Genomic DNA, 21,647 nt, shown 5'->3' with positions numbered 1-21,647 from the left:
GTTTAAGCTGTAAGAAAAGACGTTTTCGGGGATAGTAATTGGATCTACCTCGCTTAAATCAAGATTGCGGACTATCTGCTCTGTGTCCTTTGGGAAAGATGGCTCGGTTTGAGCCTGGGCGCCGGTAATTTGTGTATACACGTATATTCTAAGCTTCAAACCAACACTGCTGCTATTGTAAAAGAGGAGTTGGAGTCCTAGATGCTGTTGAAATTGTATGTTTATCTGATGTTGTAAAGTGATAAAAAATGGGCAATAATACGTCCAGCGCAGGTGGTAGTTTGGAGTCTAAAACCATAGAAATTGATTCAACAAAATTTAGAAGACAGAGAGACTGTCAAACAGTAAGAAACACCAGTGAAAATGTGGAACAGACAAATCAACCTGATAATCCACAGGCACAGGCACAGGCACACACAACTTCAGCACAACCAGCTGATCCAGCAAGACAGTTTCAAGACATGTTTTCTCCATATGTGCCATCAGGAGTTGTGGGCAAATCCTGCCCGACACAGTAACACAGATGAACAGGCCAGCTTACGGCAAGCCACAGCCGATACAGATTTCCTCCTGCAGACTGCTGCAGTGATGGAGGGACAAAGAGTAGCAGCTGCAGAAAGAGCTAGACAGGAGAGAGAGCTAGCCGAAACTGCAGAAGGAGCTACACAGGAGAGAGAGCTAGCCGAAGCTGCAGATAGAGTTAGACAAGAGAGAGAGTTGGCAGAAAGGTACAGACAGGAGAGAGAGCTAGCAGAAGCTGCAGATAGAGTTAGACAGGAGAGAGAGCTAGCAGAAAGGTACAAACTGGAGAGAGAGCTAGCAGAAGCTGCAGATAGAGTTAGACAGGAGAAAGAGCTAGCAGAAGCTAGGGCCAGACAGGAAAGAGAGAAACTGGAGGCAGAAGAAAGGGAAAAGAGAGGTAACACAGGACAGGCTGTGAGGCCGAAAGAAAAGAGTAGCCTTGGACAATCAGGATTAGAAAGAAACAAATCAAAAGACTGGCTTAAAAAGTCAAAGATAGCTCTCTTAACTGAGACTGGAGACTCAAATGCATCAGATGAGAGCTGTGAAGGTGAATCAGAATTTGACACAGACGGGGAGAAAATTGAGAGAGCTGGAGCACAAGCTTCAAGAGGTGCTAGAAGTTCCCGTTGCCGTACCACAAACAGAAAACCTGGGAGTACAAATACATCACCCAGAGTTACTAGACAGAGACAACAGGCAGACACAGGGTCAGGTTTCCTTAATGCTCCTAAAATAATGATTGGGGAGACAGCTGTTTGCAAACCATGGACACCTGCTGAAATTTTGGATTTGGCCAGAAAGTCTCCAAATCCAATAACACAGGCTGAGGAGTACTGGGTGTGGTTGTCTCAAACATGTAAGGTGTATAACAGTCTGATGCCTGATGTCCAAATGTTGCTTGAATGTACATATGGCACTCATTGGCCTCTGTGTAAGGATGAATTTGTTTTCCCTGCTGCAACGGAGGATGGCCGGTGGCCGCAAGTCAGACCTATGAGTGATTGGATGAACAATGAAGCTAAAACAGCAATAACAAAATGTGCTAAAAAGCAGTGTGATTTCTCAGAAGTGGTTGACTGTGTTCAAGGTCCCAATGAGAGTGTGCCTGAATTTATTCAGCGATTTATGCAAGTGTGGGATAATAATGCTGGAATGAAACGAGAGGAGAATGCTCTCCTTGCCATTCACATTTTGCTGCAAAATTTGAAACAGGAAATTTCCACAGCATACAAACTGTCAGCCCCAGATTGGCAAAGAATAGATTGGAAAACAACAAAAGACAAGCTGATGGATATGTACAGGAGTGGTATTTTCACTACTGAAAATCCAACTCTAGGTCTAAACAGATGGTGAAACAGGCACCATATCAGAGTGGAGAGCAGCCCACACACAGAAAGTACAATAAAAAGAGATCAAATTGTCGCAGATGTGGAAGAAAGGGACACTGGGCCAAAGAGTGTCAAAGTAATCCCATAAATCCAAACCAGCTTCGCCTCACATACGAACCCCAACAGGCGCCCCAATATTCTCAACAGCCAAACCCTTACTCTCCTCCTCCCAATCCTCCTCCTCCTAACACACACACACCTCAGCCAGCTGCGCACACATTGCAGACATATTACAATCAAGCATAGGGAGGCCATGGAGAGATAGGATCAGAACAACCAATTCACATTCAAGCTGCAACTATTCAAATTTCCAAAAATCCCTCTGAGGATCCAATGATGTCAGTTCAAGTTAATGGTAATAATGTTGATATTTTGGTGGACAGTGGAGCAACTATCTCCACAGTAAAATCTTCTGAGCATGTGTGCACTCCGACCTCTAGATTTATCACAACAGTCGGAGTCTCTGGCATTCCTAATGAAGAGCCATTATCACATCAAACTGAGATAAGCGTAGAAGGCACAAATGTACAGCACTCTTTTCTGATATCTGAAAAGAGCCCAATTAACCTCATGGGGCGAGATTTGCTTTGTAAGCTCCATGCAACAATTCACTGCACCCCTGAAGGGCTGTTTTTAACTCTACCTGATCACAGAGCAGCCCAAGCATTTCAGTTTTTGCAATCCACTGTTGATTGTTTGTATTGTTGGACATTGCCAAATTTTAACATGTCTTCTATGTTCACAGTGCCCAACATTCAGAAAATTGCCACAACATCACCAGCATGTGCATCATTGATGTCTGCCATGAGGCCTCTCCTGACGTGTCATTGCACAGCAGCCTTTAACCCTTTGGAGCAGTATAAGGTATTGGTATTGTTTCAGCCACCTCACCCTGCAGAATATGGGGCTCCATCGGAATTATCAGAGGTTCCCTCATATTTATGGGCAAAACATAAAAATCATGTAGGTTTTGTGAATTCGGCTCCACCTCATAAAGTCACACTCAAACCAAATGTCACATTGCCAGCTATCAGACAGTATAACTTGCCTCACAGAGCCATTACTGGAATTGAAACAGTTATTCAATCTCTATTGGATCAAAATGTACTGGTGCAAACTTCCAGTCCATGCAACACACCCATTTTGCCCATCCCAAAACCAAATCGTCCAGATGAATGGAGATTTGTGCAAGATTTGCAGGCTATTAATAATATTGTCGTGCCCACAGCTCCCATTGTGCCAGACACTAATTCGATTTTAGCTTCGTTACCATCCAATTCAACACACTACACAGTCATTGATCTATGTTCAGCTTTTTTCTCTATACCATTGCATCCAGATAGCCAGTATCTGTTTGCATTCACGTTCAAAGGCAAACAGTATACATGGCGGCGTTTGCCACAGGGTTATGTTGAGAGTCCAACAGTGTACGCAGCAGCAGTAAAAAGAGACCTTGATGACCTCCACTTCCCAGGGGGTTCAACACTTCTGCAGTACGCAGATGATCTTTTGATAGCCTCTCCATCCGAGGAAGCTTGTCGAATTGATTCAATCTTGCTCCTGCAGAGGTTGGCTGAGTGTGGACATAGAGCATCACTGCCCAAACTGCAATTTTGCCGATCTGAGGTCACATATTTGGGTCACCTCCTGAAGGATGGACAGCGCCTCCTATCACCAGAAAGGGTGAAACTGCTGGTCAACATGCCTCCCCCCAGAACTAAGAAGGGCATGATTTCATTCTTAGGGATGGCGAACTATTGCAGACACTGGATTTATGAGTATGCGGCTATGGACTCTGTATTGCGAGCAGCCACACTGCAGTCAGCTCCCACTGCAGTTCAATGGACTGATGACATGCAAAAAGCTTTTCAGAACTTAAAGCATGCTCTCACCATGGCTCCAGCATTAGGATTGCCAGACTATCATCAGCCGTTCCATCTACACGTACATGAGAGAGAAGGCTTTGCTACAGGCATTCTAGTACAAAAACATGGGTCTCACTACCGTCCTGTAGCGTACTATTCATCTCGACTGACCCCTGTAGTCCTTGGTATGCCGGGTTGCCTGAGAGCGGTGGCTGCAGTTGCTATTCTGCTTGATAAGTCCGCTCCCATTGTACTGGCTCATGACTGTGTCGTGCACGTTCCGCATGCAGTATTACACATTTTAAACACATCAGCTACTCAACACATGACAGCAGCTAGACGTTCCGGTTATGAGGCAACTATCCTTTCCAGCCCACACATAACTTTAAAGCGCTCACCCCCCTTAAATCCAGCCACTCTCCTTCCACTGATTGACACAACTGAAATTGAGCATGATTGCATTGCTACTATTGATATGTGTACATCACCAAGGCCAGACCTATTGCAGACACCAATACCTAACTCTGAGATGATTCTTTACACTGATGGGTCAGCTAGCAGACCATCTGACAATGTTCACCTAGCGGGCTATGCAGTAGTAAATGATTGGGAGGTTTTAGAAGCACGAGCTCTGCCTCCTGGCACTTCAGCGCAGGCAGCAGAACTATATGCCCTCACTAGGGCCTGTATTATCGCTTCTGGTAAAACTGCCACCATCTACACTGATTCACGATATGCTTTTGGTGTAGCTCATGATTTCGGTCAATTATGGAAAATGAGAGGGTTTGTGTCATCGTCTGGCAGGCCATTACAACATCATGCGTTGGTAAATGACCTGCTAGACGCCATTATAATAATAATAATAATAATAACTTTATTTTGTATAGCGCCTTTCATAAAACCCAAGGTCGCTTCACAATAACAAGAACACAGACAAAAACACACATTTAGCCGGCAAAAGCCTGCAGGAACAAGTGCCTTTTCAACAGAGATGCGCCCGTTCCAGCTTGCAATTGTGAAATGTGCTGCTCACAGTCAGGAAAATGATCCTGTTTCACGAGGAAATGCAATGGCTGATTTCGCAGCCAAACAAGCAGCAACTTCCTCTTCCTCCATGGTACGTCAGTGTGCCTCCACACAGCCTGTCCATCCATTTTCGCTACCCTCCGTTAATGATGTTGTGATGTTGCAAAATCACGCTGATGATAGGGAGCGTAGTCTTTGGTTGAGAAAAGGTTGTACACTTGATGCGTAGTCTAGCTTGTGGCTCCACCCTGATGGTCGACCAGTTTGTCCTCGAGCTCTCCTACATGTTCTGGCACGTGTTACACACGGACCAGCACATGTCGGAAGAGGGGTGATCAATGATGTTATTCGCTCACAATGGTTTGCACCGGGTATCACACAGGTCTCACAAACTCTTGTTGAAAGTTGCTTGATATGCCAACAGACCAGAAAACAGAACAGCACTGTGCGACATGACCATTTAGAACCCCCATCAGGTCCATTTGTAAATATGCAAATAGATTTTGCACATATGCCCAGTTGTCAAGGCTACAAGTATTTGTTAGTCATAACTGATCGATTTTCAAAGTGGGTTGAATGCTTCCCAACCAGGAAAGAAGATGCCAGAACTGTTGTGAAATGTCTTCTAAGGGAAGTAATCCCAAGATTCGGGGTGCCACAGGGAATAGATAGTGACAGAGGTCCAGCTTTTGTATCACACATCACAAAGGGACTGTCAGCTATTTTAGGATTCAAGTGGCAGTTACATGTTCCTTATCACCCACAAAGTTCAGGACAAGTTGAAAGGATGAATGCAACTATCAAAGAAAGACTGACTAAAACGGTAATGGCGACGGGTTTGAAATGGCCTGACGCCCTACCTCTGGTGTTGTATTCAATTCGAAGTGCACCAAACGCAACCACAGGACTTAGTCCTCATGAAGTGTTGATGGGGAGGCCAATGTCCACAGGGACAAGCCCCCCTTTAACTCCACATAAAACTACCTTGCTCTGGACGGATGAGTTCATGACTGATTATGTGAAAAAACTAACAGAGATTTTGAGAAAATATCATTTGCAGGTATCCAAGAGGCTCCCCAAACCATCAGAGGAACCAATTCATCCTTTTAAGGAGGGTGACTATGTACTAATCAAATCTCTGGAAAAAGTGTCTTTGTCTCCTAAGTGGAAAGGACCGTACCAGGTGCTGCTGACAACCAGGACAGCTTTAAAGGTCGAAGGAAAGGCAGAATGGATTCATGCCACAAGGTGCAGACTTGCCCCCCCAGCTGCCGGAGAGGATGTGCAGGTCAATTGCAGGTAATCAGACGATTACTCATATTTTCACTCCTGCTAGGTGGACTGGGCCAAGTTACCGGTCTGAAAGTTTCAGGAGATGGAGAGCAGGGAGGCTTCTCTGCTCGTGATACAGTCGTAGTTACAGAGTCCTCAAAGAGGGGGTGCCCTCTGCGGGAGAGCCCTGTAGAAACAAACCAGGTAATAGACTCTGATTGCAAGGACGGAGTAATTCATTTTTTGAAGAAAAATGGCACATGAAACTGCATTAGGTATAAAGGAATTACATGTTAACCATGGGTTTAATTTTGGAGATTTTTCAGGTATCTTTGGGCCATGGGGGTCCAACCTGATCAAGCTTTTGACTACACTGCTGGTCATCATTCTCCTCCTCATCCTCCTCTGTGCCTGTATGAGTTGGCTGATTAAGCTGATGGTGAAGAAGACCACTAAATCCGTCATTCAAGCACCCCAGGTGTGTACAACTGTTGACGCAAATGTTAACAATAATGTGACAATGAGATATTATGATTTTCGAGGCTTTGAGGAGTGGATACAGCGTCTTGGGCTGGATGACCTCTCCGTGGAGGATGATGACGAGGAGGAGGAGACCTCAGGTCTGTAAGCAAAAGTATTTAGTTTAATGAATCAGGGAGTCAGATAGTGGGAGAGGTGATGTGTCTGAGTGTTAAACTGAGGCAGATTCTATCACCTGCTGTCTGCAGATGAAACTCAGAGGCGTCTGTGTGTTCATGAACTCCTCGTTTTATTTTCGTTTCAGGGTTTCATTGTTTTAATGATTCCAGATTTTACTGTGTTTTCCAAATTTCAAAACAACTATTAATCACTTGAATCATTTTGTTTAATGAAGTACGGTTAAACATTTCTCTAGTTTGAATAAGCAGAATAATTTCTTTGTTTAGTTTATAGAGAATGTTGTATGTGATCTTGATTTCATAAATGTGTATTTGAATGCAATGAAACAGAAAAAAAACTGCAACTGATGAAGAGGATGAAACGGATGATGGATTCAAGGCCACCATGCATCGAAAGTGCTAGTAACCTCTCCATGGTGGTGACCCTCGACTGTACGTTAAGTACATGGGTTGAAGACTCGTCAGTGCATAAATTAAATGTGTGACAATGATTAAAATTGTTAATTTGATTTAACTTTTCCTTTTCAGGGATGAAATGAGTATTTTGCTGTATTGCTGTAATCACATGTGTATGTATGTACCACCTTTTAAAGTGTAAGGTTTCCTAATAGGATAAGATAAGGTAAACCATAGGTCTTGTTACCTCCATACCATCGAGGCGTGGCCTTAAGTGCTTTGCTAGACTAGGAGTAGTTAGCACAGGGTTCTTGTTTGCTTTTTCAGGATCTTTAGGGAAATATAGCTTCTGTGAGATAGGTGCATATGACTCATGACGTCTGTCCTGAGCTCCTTTAATACTTCAGTATTACAGGGGTTCTTCATTCCTTTGAGGGTGAGCTTCACAACTGCCCTTGTTGGCCAGAAGGCGGAACTCATGTGTCATGTGACAGAATAGGCATATGTGGTACATAAGAGGGGAATGATTTGCATTAAATGTTTTTCAATGATTTTCATGAAATGTTTTTCAATTCATTTTATTTTGCCCTAGGGACATTAATTGTAACGGAATGATGTTACTGTGTGAGTTTATGTTTTCAATACTACTTGATTTTGTCTTATGTGACTTTTGTGGATTTGTACGGTAGATGCTGCTTCTGTTCTGGGGTACTCCGTGGGTAGTCTTGCCACTGTAATGTCTAGAGTATGGGTAGTCAGTATTGATCTCCTGATCAATAAGAGGGGATTGTTAGGGAATTTTCCATCATTAATATGCACTGGGTCAAACTAGGCTGTGCGGTCATCGCAAGGCCTCACCAAATGATAGGGTTTAGACACTGTCTCCTCTTGAGATAGTGGTAGCAGTGTGTCTGCTCCTTTTGGGGAAAACAGGAGCCACTCTGATAGTGTTGCTATAGCAGCCGAGGTCAGATATGTGTTTGACTGTTTTCCCTGAATGGAGTAGAGGCAGCTGGAGTCAGAGGTTTGATATAGTGTTGGAGGTAGGACAAAGGTCCTGAGTGTTGTCTAAGCAATGTTTTGTCTATAGACCAGTACACTAAATTCTGTATATTGTAGATGTGTTGGATCTGTCCATATTTGGGCATGGCTCAACCTTGGGCATTATCTGTGTGGTTTAAAGTCTATACCCGGAGGAGAGAAACTGCAGAATTGAAGGAAGCATCAGGGCATATAACGTGTACTGATCATTCGCTCGTTTCTCCTCCATGGAGTAAATAAACCTTTTCAATACAAGACATCCTGGACTCCTGTCTACTCTGTCCATTGATATATGGGCTGCATAATTAAAATCTCTATCAATGTCGTGCAATGTCAGCATGTTCTGTGGATTTAACAGAGTCAATTGGATAGGTAGGGGTGTAACAATCATCTGTATCATCGTTAAGTCGCAAACTCAGATCATTCCAATCAGGCTTTTCATAGTCAGCTTTGATGAATGGAATTGGGCAATTTAAGCATAGGACAATAGATTGACACTGGCATATTTTGACAATGCCAGCAGTTACTGATATTACGATCACGTGCATAATCAATCATAAGACTAATAGCTGAATTTACTTTTGGCTCAACAGGCTGTTAAGCCTTGCCTTTAGTCAAGTCTAGCACAATCTGTTCTGTTTTAGCATCAGCTTGGTTTTTGGCTGACGTGAAAAAAAAACATAGGTAGAAGTGGCTACATCTTCATACCATGCATTAGCATTACAAGATTTAGGCTGTCCCTTTTTTCCCTCTGGATAGCTAACATCCCACAGTTTAGAAATCAGGGGAGGAAACCAGTTGTTGCTCAGTGAAACACCATAAATCTAGAGGTATAAGTTGAGGTATGTACATTCGCTAAAACAATGTCGGACTCCGTAGTTTTCTCTGGGCCCCTGCCTAATTTGATTAGTGATGACATGTATAGCCTCATGTCGTCATTTAACCGCTGGTTGTCGAGGTGGTGTCCAGATAATAATGTGGGCTTCATTGAAAATTGGCAGACTTTCTGGGGAAGACCTATGGTCTGATTAGGAGAGACGGCATACATCCCACTTTGGATGGAGCTGCTCTCTTATCTAGCAATATGGCAGAATTTATTAACCCAAACCCATGACAACCCAGAGTCCAGACTAGGAGACAGAGGTGCAGGTGCTTACACGCTTCTCTGCGCTTCCATTAAAGCAGTTACCCACCCAATTACACATAGAAACTGTGTCTGTCCCCCGACCACCTAAACCAGTTAATTCAGCTTCAAATAGAGGAGCTATTCACAAAAATCTGATTAAAATTAATACCACTTCAGTAATGGATCAAAATAAGAGAGTTAAATGTGGACTCTTAAACACTAGATCTCTCTCCTCTAAAGGTGTATTAATCAATGACATAATATCAGATCATCATATTGACTTATTCTGTCTCACTGAAACTTGGCTGCGACAGGATGAATACACCAGCCTAAATGAATCCACACCCCCTAGTCATATTAATACTCACATTCCTCGAGATACCGGCCGAGGAGGTGGAGTTGCAGCCATTTTTAACTCAGACTTAATAATCAACCCCAGACCTAAACTTAGTTACAAATCATTCGAAAGTCTTGTTCTCAGTCTTTCTCATCCAGCCTGGAAAACTTTACAGCCAGTTTTATTTGTTGTAATATACCGTCCTCCTGGCCCGTATGCCCAATTTTTATCTGACTTTTCAGAGTTTTTATCAAATTTGGTCCTGAGTACTGATAAAGTACTTATAGTAGGTGACTTTAACATTCATGTGGATGTTGATAATGACAGCCTTAACACTGCATTTATTGCTTTATTGGATTCAATTGGCTTCTCTCAAAATGTGAATGAAACCACTCACTGTTATAACCACACCCTCAACCTTGTTCTGACATATGGTATTGAAGTTGAACATTTAATAGTTTTCCCTCATAATCCTTCTTTATCAGACCATTATTTAATAACGTTTGAATTCCTATTACTGGACTATACGCCGTTAGACAAACATGTTCTTACTAGATGTCTGTCTGATGGTGTTGTCACTAAATTTAAAGAAATAATTCCATCAGTACTGAACTCAATACCATGTTTCAATACAACAGAGATTACTCATTCTGACTTTAGTCCCCCCCCCCCCCAGATTGACTGTGTTGTTGATAGTGCTGCAGACTCACTGAGAACAACTCTGAACTCCATCGCCCCTCTAAAAAAGAAGGTAATTAAACAACAGAGAACAGCTCCATGGTACAATTCCCAAACCAGACAATTAAAGCAAACTTCACGAAAATTAGAAAGACTATGGCGTTCTACTAAATTAGAAGAATCTCACTTAGCCTGGCAAAACAGTCTTAAAGCATATAAGAAGGCCCTCCGTAACGCCAGAGTCGCCTACTACTCATCACTAATAGAGGAGAATAAAAACAGTCCAAGGTTTCATTTCAGTACTTTGGCTAAACTGACAAAGAGCCATAATACTACTGATCCATGTATTCCTTTAACTCTCAGTAGTGATGACTTCATGAGTTTCTTTAATGATGAAATTGTAACCATTAGGGACAAAATCAATCACCTCCTGCCCTCAATAAACTCTGATTCATCTTCTAACACAGAATACCTACAAATCGCTGTTAAACCTGATACATTAGACTGTTTCTCTCCAGTCAACCTTACAGAATTAACTTCAATGATTACTTCATCCAAACCATCAACTTGTCTCTTAGACCCGATTCCAACTAGGCTGCTCAAGGAAGTATTACCCTCAGTTAGCACTTCCTTGTTAGATATGATTAATCTGTCTTTGGTGACAGGTTATGTACCACAGTCCTTTAAGGTAGCTGTAATTAAACCACTTCTTAAAAAGCCTACTCTTGACTCAGAGGCTCTAGCCAACTATAGGCCGATATCAAACCTTCCCTTTCTCTCTAAGATCCTTGAGAAAGAAGTTGCTAATCAGCTGTGTAACTTTCTCCATAGTAACAGTTTATTTGAGAATTTTCAGTCTGGATTTAGAGCTCATCATAGCACAGAGACTGCACTGGTAAAAGTTACAAATGACCTTTTAACTTAATCAGACAATGGACTTCTCTCTGTCCTCATCCTGTTAGACCTTAGTGCTGCCTTTGACACTATTGATCATCAAATCCTGACCTGCAACTTCCTGTTATTAAACTCAGAAAAAACTTAAGTTATTGTGCTTGGCCCTAAACACCTTAGAAATTCATTATCAAACGATATAATTACTCTGAATGGCATTACTCTGGCCCCCAGCTCCACTGTAAGGAACCTAGGAGTTATATTTGATCAGGATCTGTCCTTTAATTCCCACATAAAACAAATTTCAAGGACTGCCTTCTTTCATTTGCGTAATATTGCAAAAATTAGACACTTCCTGTCTCAAAATGATGCTGAAAAACTAGTCCATGCATTTGTTACTTCTAGGCTGGACTACTGCAATTCATTATTATCAGGCTGTCCTAACAAGTCTCTAAAGACTCTCCAGCTGGTCCAGAATGCAGCTGCCCGTGTTCTGACAAAAACTAGAAAGAGAGATCATATTACTCCTATCTTGGCTTCACTGCATTGGCTTCCCGTAAAATTCAGAATAGAATTCAAAATCCTCCTCCTCACCTTCAAAGCTCTTAATGGTCAGGCTCCATCATATCTTAAAGAACTGGTAGTACCTTATGTACCTACTAGAAGACTGCGCTCCCAGCATGCAGGTCTACTTGTGGTTCCTAGTATCTCTAAAAGTAGAACAGGAGGTGGAGCCTTCAGCTATCAGGCTCCTCTCCTGTGGAACCATCTTCCAGATTTGGTCCGGGGGGCAGACACCCTCTCTACATTTAAGAGTAGGCTTAAAACTTTCCTTTTTGATAAAGCTTATAGTTAGGGTTCTTTGAGCTCTTAACTTATGCTGCCATAGGCTTAGACTGCCGGGGGACCCCCATGATGCACTGGGCCTTTCTCTCCTCCTCCCTCTCTCTCTCTCTATCCATCCATCTATATCCATTAACACTCATGTTCTATTAATGCATCAATAAGCTAAACTTCTTCCCCGGAGTTGTCTTTCTGGTTTCTGGTTTCTGGTTCTGCTTTCTGGTCTTACAGGTAATCTGGGCCTGTAGACGTCCGGATGACGGATTCCAGTCCCGGACCATCCAGCTTCATTGTTGATTTTCATTGTGCTTCTCTCCTCTATCCTTCCTTTCTCTCCTCTCAACCCCAACCGGTCGAGGCAGATGTCCGCCCACTTCTGAGTCTGGTTCTGCCTGAAGTTTCTTCCTGTTAAAAGGGAGTTTTTTCTCGCCACTGTTGCTCATGTGGGAATGTTGGGTCTCTTTAAAGTTAAAACCTGAAGAGTTGGTTTAGAACCTGCTCTATGTGTAAAGTGACTTGAGATGACTTTGTTGTGATTTGGCGCTATACAAATAAAGATTGATTGATTGATTGAAGATCTCCCCAGTAGTGCTGAGGATCTGTTCCCTGTACACGGGCATCTTCTCGATCTCTAGGATCAGGTGCGCGCGCCTCAGGACCCGAGCAGACGGAAGACGAGACGGGGCGATGGAAGGGGTGTAAGTGCCAGCCGCTCTGGCAAAAGACAGGATGCCTCGCTGAGAGGAAGAGGATCCAGCCGCCGACGTGTGGGCGTCGTACAGGAGGGTCTGGTACAGCTCCCGACGCTCCACGTACCACTCGTCATGGCCCTGCTGCAGCAGCCTCTGCACCTTGGCCATGGACACCGCGTTGAGTCGGTCACTCATCAGGGTGACCACACTCCTGTCCACGGCATGCTTGCCACAGAGAACGGCGGGGAACATCCTTCTGACGGCCGGGGCGAGGCTCATCAGAATTTTGGGGCTGTGCGTCAGCCACAAGTACTGCTGCTGCTGCTGCTTCTGAGCGTCGTCCTCCTCATCGTCGTCGTCGCTGTTGTCTGCGTGCACCTGGCTCAGCCCCTCCCTCAGCTTGTGACAGTACTTGCATGTCAACCTCTCGGTCAGTAGGGTGTAGTGGAAGTTGGTGCTGCACACTTGCCTGGCGTAGCTGCTGTACCCTTTCTTCTCCAGGCAGTACTCTGGCGGTGCGGGGCAGCGGATCAACGCCTTCATCACGCCGACCGGGCGCCAGAAGAAGGCAGGGGTGGTGAAGAAGGAGAGCATGTTTGGCACAGCTCCCTTGACGGCCATAGGAGGAGGGGGCGGGTGGAATTCCATCTTCTCCTTCAAAACCTTCCTCTCGGCCATCTCACCCCTGCTGTTCTTATACTTGGCGGCCCTCTCGAACAGCCCGCATATTTCGTTGTACTTCAGCCACTTGATATTCGCAGGGGACATACCAGTGGCTTGGGCGGATTCAGGTGGCTGCTCCCAGAACTTCTGCCAGCCCTCCAGCACGACGGCACCGGGTTCCGAGGTCTCTCAAAGGGACGAGGGTCCGGTCCTGTCGTCCTGGCACACAGAGCTGGCGAGGTCTCCCCAGGTGGTCAGGTGTGTGCCGACTCATCCAGGACACTCTCTGAAGAGGAGAAGACCACAAAAATGTATCAACTGCATTGCTCCACAGCATACTACACAGTACTTTCATATTCATTTCTGCATAACACTAGTATACCTGCAGAAGCCAACAACTCGGCATCACTGGTGTAGTTGGGGTCCTGCTGAGAGAGGTCGGGGACGGTCGGAGGAGCCCGGTCTTTCTTCGAATGCGCTTTCTGCAGAAAATAAAACACGACCATAGAATAATCTTATAAAATAATACTTTTACTAATACTGGTTACTGCTTAACATCAATTATTCAGGTCTAAAAGGTAACTCAGTTTATCGTTTACCTTCGACCTCCTGTCAAGGTGCCATGTGACAGGAGGGAACTCTCTGGCATACTCAAGCAGTCGCTCCTTCTGCCACTTCAGCAGCTCACCCTGCTCTCCCTGCTGGCAGTACTAGAACAGCAACCACACCAGCCAGCCGACATCGTTTTCTAGAAGCCACCTGAAGGTCTGACCGGAGTACTTCCCGAACACGATGACCAGCTGACCTTTCCACAGCTCACCCCCGGACCTCTTGGCAGCCGCCTCTGCTGTCTTGAGATCCAGCCATTTAGGGTCAACAACGGTTTTGCTGGGGGCCTCTGCCACAGACTTTGCTGCCTCTGTACAGTGCAGCCTGGCCTCTCCTTGCCAGTACAAAACGATGTTGGGGTACTGGTGTAGCTGTTGATGGCTGACCAGCGATGATTTGGTGGTCAAGCTCTTCCTGCACACATTACAGTCAAAGGTCTCCCTGGCGATGGCATGGATCTTCAGATGCCTCGTCAGGTTGGACTTTTCAGTGAAAGTCTTGTCACACACGCTGCACCGATGCACCGGCTTCTCCATGTTTCATCTGGTACAGTAAAACATGAATAAATGAGTAAAACTAAAAGCAGATCATTTAGATTGACAATATGTATCCCTTTATTATACAGAAATTTGCTGTTGGTGTATTAGCCTAGGACAACATGCTCGCCAGATTGTTATCTAAATAGCCCTATGTTGTTAGAAATTGCTGTTTACCAGGTATGCAGCGCATCCCATGCAACAAGAGATTAACACGGTCGTCAAAATGCTTTATGTTACACTTACTCTGGCATCAGCTGTTGTCTAAACAGTCACATTTACCCACATTAACACATATCCACATCAAATTGACCAAGAAAATGTTGATTGTCGCTGAAAAGCGACAGGTTTGCAGGTGTGCGACGTAGCCGCTAGTGCTACTGTAATCGTCGTTGCACTGACCGCTAGCAGACTAGTTACCTCAGGAGGCGGATGAACCTGACAGAAAACTTTGCCGATAACCCCCAACTCAAACAAATTTCGACAAATTATAGATTAATACTAAGAAAACGTTCTTCTAACAACACACTTTCAACTCATTGTAAACAGTCTTGTTAGCCGCGTTAGCTAGCTACAGAACACACATTAATCAGCTTGGGTGAATACAGTCATGCCATACACCGTTGGAAAGCTTAGATTGCCACGATTAAAACGAGACCAACCACAAGTAACATGGTTGCTCACAGACAAAACAGCGTTAGGTTGACTGAAGTCTACCCAGCAGCTAAAAACATACCTTCAACGTCTTCCCTTTATACACAACGACCGTGTTATGACACAGAATCTTTTCTCTTTCTACAAAATCGATACAGCTTAATACATACCTTAAAAAAATTAACTAGCAAAGGATGAAGAGAATACAATTTACCAGAGTGAATCCTCCGTTGACAGTAGTACTAATGGCCGGCGGCGCACCTGATCGTCAATAATTATGAGTGGTGAATACATTAGCTGACGTATTCCGATCCTCGCTCAATGATTGGTCTGTTGAGCGCTGAGCTCTGCTCAACATTGCTCAACCATTGGCTCATCGCTCCTCAACTCTGCTCAACATTGCTCAACCATTGGTTGGTTGATGGGAGCTTAGGGACTTGGTGAAGAAAGTGCCTGGGAATACCAGGTGCTGTACGGTTTTTCCTCTCAGCTGTCACCAAAGGAGGGCGCTGTTGCTCCATCACCGCACACAGGGCTTTGAGGAACAAAAGCTGCAATCATTCCAGCTGTGTCTGTATGCACGCCAGAGAGGTGGCACTGAGACGCCTCACTTTCCGAGTAGTTTTTAGGGTTCCAGTTCTCACTGTTACAGCCTGTAAAAAGCCTACAATCATCCTGCATGTACACAAATAGCCTGCGAAACAAGGTTGCAATCCTTCCAGCTGTGTGTTTCTCCACAGAAAAAAACAATTCCTATGAAAGTAATGTTAAAGGATAGCATGTGTTTGATGGCTGAGACACCACTATCCGCCACTCAGATGGTGTGAGGAACTGTCAGTGGTGTCACAGCATGTTTAAATGGGCTTTACATATAAAAGATTTGATGAGAGAACCAGGTGTGCACTTTTGTGATATCACAAATCAATCCGCGAGCTATACACACACACACACACACACACACACACAGACAGACAGAATAGAATGTGTGAAAAATTTAATTTTTACTTCCGTCAGTGACACGGACGGGTATAACGGGCCCTGGCGTAGCTTTAAATGGGCTTTCTGCAGCCTGTTTCATCGCTTACGGCCATACCACCCTGAACACGCCCATTTCAGGAAGTGCATGGTCAGAGAGAGACAGAGAGAGATTTGTTTGGAGGGAAAGTTGTGCCAGTTAAACCTGGAATTTCATTTTATTTTGATTATTTCGTTTCTTCCCCTGACAGCTTTTGCTGTCTGGGGGACGTGTTTTGTGTTTATCGGACGGACAGCATGGAAACGAACAATGGACTGACAGAGATGACTGGAAAAAAGAACACGGACAAAGGCACAGAAAGAAAGGAGAGACGTGAGGAGAAAAGCAGATTATCTGAGATTGACAATGGACAGAAAAATGATCATGAGAAAACTCCTGGAACAAACAGCCACACTGGAAAAGAGCGAGTAGAAACCCGCGGAGAGCAAGAGGAAAAGTTTAAGAGAGAGCTGACTGTGGAGGTGGAGGTGGAGGGAACAGAGACGTTATCGATGATGGATGTACTGAAGGGGGTGAAAAAGGAGTGTGCAGAGGTGCTGGGGTGCAGGGTGAGAAGCGAAAAAATATATGAAATAACAATGAAAACTGAAACCGGAAAAACAAAACTCATGGATGGGGTGCGCATTAATGGAGCGCTCATACATGCAAGAGATATTGCAAACAATGAAATGGTGATCTCATTCATTAATCTACCCGTCTATATGGAGGACAGCAAGATACTGGATAAGATGGAGGAGTGGGGAGTGAAGGCTATGTCACCAATCAAGCGCCGAGTGTGGCCAGGGACTGACATATTGGACGGCACCAGATTTTTAAAAGTGCGCTTCACAGAGCAGGTCCGCTCACTCCCATACTCCACTAAATTCGACACAATGAGAGGCACGGAGTACTTTAGGGTCATTCATGACAGACAGATACATGTCTGTAGACTGTGCATTAAGACAGGGCACATTTTCAGAGAATGTCCAGAATTTAAATGCTTCAAATGTGGACACGCGGGCCATTACGCACACGAGTGTGTTGAGCGGAGAGCGATGGAGGAAGACGAAGGAAGCATCAGGACGGGCAGGAGAACGACGGCGATGACGGGGGTGAGATGGAGCAGACGAGAGGAGGCTTTGGTTTGCTCTCAACTAAAACAGAGTAGAATAGATTTAGTGTTAGTACAGGGGGAAATTATTAGATATATAGACAGAATAAGACATCAGGGAAATAGCTTTAGTGATCATGATGGAGTAAGACTTAGAATTAAGGTTGGGAGAGAGGAGGTAGGGGGAGGGATGTGGATATTGAATGCAGGATATATTGAGGAGGAAGAGTATGAGAAACAGATTAGGGAATTATTGGATACAGAGAATGAGAGGAGAGTGTTGAATATTGAAAAGGATAGTGTAGATGATAGTATAGGGGAGAGATGGGAGAAGATAAAGGATCAAATCAAATCTATTAGTATAAGGTATAGTAAGAAAAGAAAAGAAAAGATGATGAAGAAGGAGAAGGGTTTGAAGGAAAAATTGAGAGTAGAATTGAGTAGGGCGGAAGATGAGGAGGGGTACAGTATAGACAATTATATAGAGGTAAAGATGAAGCTAGAGAGGTATGAAAGGGAAAAATGTAGAGGGGCGATTTTGAGAAGTAAAGCAAAATATGCTTTAGAGGGAGAAAAGTGTACAGGATACTTTTTAGGGTTAGAGAAAAGAAGACAGAATAGGACATTTATCAATGAAATTAATAATAAGAAGGGAAGTACTTTAGATTTAGAAAATTATAGGCCAATTAGTTTATTAAATGTAGATTATAAAATTTTAACAAAAGTATTAGCAAATAGGATGAAGAGAGTGATAGGAGAGATCGGGACAGTTAGGGATGTTTTGGAATATACGAAGCGAGATAAGAAAGGGGGAGTGGTGTTAGGAATAGACTGGAATAAGGTGTTTGATAGGGTAGAGCATAGGTTTTTGTATAGGATATTAGAGCGATTTGGGTTTGGGGAGAGAATGAGGGGATGGGTGAAGAGATTATGGGAGTGCAAAAAGCTGTGTAAAAGTAAACGGGGTACTGACAGACAGGTTTGAAGTGGGGAGATCAGTGAGGCAGGGGTGTCCTCTATCAGCGTTGCTGTATGCAATAGTGGTAGAGCCCCTAGCTACACTAATTAAGATGAATAAAGATGTGAAAGGGATTCAGCTGCCATATGGGGGGATGTGTGTAATAAATCAATATGCGGATGATACTACTAGAGATGGAGGAAGTGTAAAGAAAGTTTTGGAGCGCGTAGAGAAGTATGGGCATCACGGGCAAAAATAAATAAAGACAAATCAGAAATAATGTATATAGGTGAAGTGGAGAGAGTAGAAGTGGGATTTAAGGTGGAAGAAAAATATATAAAGGTGTTGGGAGTGCACTTAGGGGTGGAAAGTAAGGAGGCAAGAGATGTGACGTGGACAGGGGTGATGAATAAAATAAGAACAGTATGTACAGCGTGGAGGGGGAGGAAATTAAGGTTAAAGGGGAAGATAATTGTGGTTAATAGTTTGTTGTTATCAGTGTGTGTGTATGTGATGAGTTTTCTTGATATGCCGGAGTGGGTGATGAATGAGTTAAACAAAATCTTGAAGAAACATATCAATGATGTGGGGGGAATGGGTGAGAATGTCTGGTGTATGGGGTTTAAGAAAACAATGACGGTAGGAATACCAGAGATTTATAGAGAAGTATTAGAAGCGTGGAGAAAATTTCTTCCTAAGGTGGAGTATGAGTGTGATGGGTTGCAAATGTTTGTAAACTTGCCTTTATTTCTAAATGAAAAATTCAGATATAAAAATAAAATATTACATGAACCACACTTTATAAAAGGAGGTATTAAGCAGGTTAAAGATGTAATTTATGAGGTTATCCCAGGATTTCTTAGAGAAAATTGTATTTATGATTCGGTGTGTGAGTGTGAAGGAATGGAATGCAGAGAGAAAGTAAATAAAATATATGAAAGAATTAAAGCAAGTATACCTTTAAACTGGGCCGACAAAATTGAAAAAGAATGTGTCCAGACAATAGATGAATATATGCCTGAGATGTTTGTGATGGAGAATGGGAAGAAATGTGAAATTAAGAGTATGAGTGTAAAAAAAGTGTATGGATGGTTAATAGTTGATGTGATACAAGAGCCAGCGGCAGAGATAGTTTGGAGTAGAGTGTTTGAAGATTTTGATGTAAAGAAAATATGGTTGAATGTGAACATAAAATATAACAGTGTAGAGTGTGAGAATAATGATTTTCTGATAAAACATAATAGGATATATACAAATGTGGTGTTTAATAGAATTAACAATGCTGTAAGTGCAACGTGTGATGTATGTAATAATGGCCATGAGAGCTTTTTACATTTTTTTTTGGACTGTGTTGAGTTGGTTGATTTCTTTGATTTTTTAAAAGCATTTTTGAAGAAAAACTGGAGGATAGACTCAGAGTTGGAAGAAGGATGGAGGAAATTGTTTTTGTTTGATTTATTTGAAAAAAGGAAAGATGTGAATATTAGGTTTATTAATTTTGTTTTAAGTCATGCCAGACTCGCGGTCGTTTACAGGAGGAATTAAGCACATTTTGAGGGAAATAAAACACTTTATTTATGAAGGTGAGGAGGATGAGATTGTGTTTAATTGGTAAAATGATTGTTGTTTTGTGGGGTTGATGGAAGGGATGGGGAAGGGATTTAGTTTTGTGTAAAAAGAAGGTATTGAAAATGTAAATTTGTGAATTGAAATAAAAGAAAAAAGAAAAAAAAAAGGCGATAGACTTGAAATCCATTGGGGGTTCCCCGCACAGGTTCGAATCCTGTCAACTACGGAACCTCAACCATTGCTCTTTCCTTCCTTCGTCACTGTGTCAGACGGACGTGTGTTGTTAAAGTGAGGCGTTACACCGAAAAGTGTGCAATTGCTGAAATTGACAGTGTGTTCATTGCAAATGCCAGTCTGGGATTGTAGACTCTGATTTAGTAAAAATTCTACGTCGTCTGGCAAGTGCTGTTATGGGTTCATCATTTGTGCTGGCGTTGAAAGCAGGCTTTTCAAGGCATTGGTGGTATAGTGGCGAGCATAGCTGCTTCCCAAGCAGTTGACCCGCGTTTGATTCCCGGCCAATGTATAAAGTGAAGAGTCAGCTGTGCCATCTGGTCATCTACAGGGGAAGAGAGAAGTCCTTTTAAATAAATTGCAGTACACAGAGCACTAACCACTAGATGGTCAGGGAGACACCAGGGTGTGGAAGGATGAAACAACTGAAAATCACCCCTGACACAAAATTGGCCTGGCTAGACCAATTTACTGGCTTGGCTATATAAGCAGCAATCTCATGTCAACTCATGCCACCTCCGCTTTCCCTGACCGGGAATTGAACCCAGGCTGCGGCGGTGAGAGCGCCGAATCCTAGCCACTAGACCATCAGGGAACAACGACCTTGGTGGGAAGGATGACACAACTGAAATCATACACTGTGATCACCCTGACACAAAACTGGACGAGTTCGACCAAATAACTGCCATGGCTACATGAGTAGCATCACACTTCATGCCACCTCCGCTTTCCCTGACCGGGAATCCAACCCGGGCCGCAGCGGTGAGAGCGCCGAATCCTAGCCACTAGACCATCAGGGAACCATGCCTGTCGGCAAGCTTAACACAAAAGTAAGTCAGACACTGATCACCCTTTACCAACTTTGGCCTGTTTAACTAAATGACGCACATCACTATTATCCGCCTCTGAGTCACCTCACACGCCACCTCATCGTTCCCTGACCGGAAATCTAACCCGGGCCACGGCGGTGAAAGCGCCAAATCCTAGCCACTAGACCATCAGGGACCCTCTTTTCCCTGACTGGAAGAAACATGTTCAATCAAAACTTGTGCTCATAGAAAAGATGTTCCACAGGGTTCAAAATCTCGGGGCTGACCCACTTAGCATGCTTGTAACTGATATTGCAATGGCTGTGAATTATTGTCATTGTGTTCATTGCAAATGCCAGTCTGGGATTGTAGACTCTGATTTAGTAAAAATTCTACAACGTCTGGCAAGTGCTGTTATGGGTTCATCATTTGTGCTGGCGTTGAAAGGAGGCTTTTCAAGGCATTGGTGGTATAGTGGCGAGCATAGCTGCTTCCTAAGCAGTTGACCCGGGTTTGATTCCCGGCCAATGCATAAAGTGAAGAATCAGCTGTGCCATCAAGAGGGGTCTCGCTGCAGACCTCCACCGTCAGGCTGCTTCCGGTGCAGGCTCCACTGTCAGGATAGGAAATAAATTTTTTGTGCGTCTCTTAAATGACTCCGGCGTACACATACAGTAGTAGCCACTTCAAAGTTCGCCTCCAAGCTGAAAGCCAGCTGAATGGCAGTCGACTCCCAGCCAAGTTCCAGCT

The 21,647-nt window shown here is 43.7% G+C and overlaps 4 non-coding genes and 1 pseudogene across 4 annotated transcripts; 2 read left to right on the top strand and 3 right to left on the bottom strand.

Annotated features, from left to right (window-relative positions):
- Positions 1-1,048: 1,048 nt before the first annotated feature.
- LOC128361683 (uncharacterized) lies at positions 1,049-12,060 on the top strand (annotated as a pseudogene).
- Positions 12,061-20,611: 8,551 nt separating this feature from the next.
- Positions 20,612-20,683, bottom strand: trnae-cuc (transfer RNA glutamic acid (anticodon CUC)). The gene has a single exon. It is a non-coding gene; the product is annotated as a tRNA-Glu (tRNA).
- Positions 20,684-20,816: 133 nt separating this feature from the next.
- On the bottom strand, positions 20,817-20,888 carry trnae-cuc (transfer RNA glutamic acid (anticodon CUC)). Its single transcript has one exon. It is a non-coding gene; the product is annotated as a tRNA-Glu (tRNA).
- Positions 20,889-21,021: 133 nt separating this feature from the next.
- On the bottom strand, positions 21,022-21,093 carry trnae-uuc (transfer RNA glutamic acid (anticodon UUC)). Its single transcript has one exon. It is a non-coding gene; the product is annotated as a tRNA-Glu (tRNA).
- Positions 21,094-21,357: 264 nt separating this feature from the next.
- trnar-ccu (transfer RNA arginine (anticodon CCU)) lies at positions 21,358-21,429 on the top strand. The gene has a single exon. It is a non-coding gene; the product is annotated as a tRNA-Arg (tRNA).
- Positions 21,430-21,647: the final 218 nt, after the last annotated feature.

The sequence above is a fragment of the Scomber japonicus genome, chromosome 7 (genome assembly GCF_027409825.1).
Source record: "Scomber japonicus isolate fScoJap1 chromosome 7, fScoJap1.pri, whole genome shotgun sequence".
Classification (NCBI taxonomy): Eukaryota; Metazoa; Chordata; class Actinopteri; order Scombriformes; family Scombridae; genus Scomber; species Scomber japonicus.
Note: the sequence above shows the minus strand (reverse complement) of the source record. Positions and strands in the feature narration are given on the sequence as shown.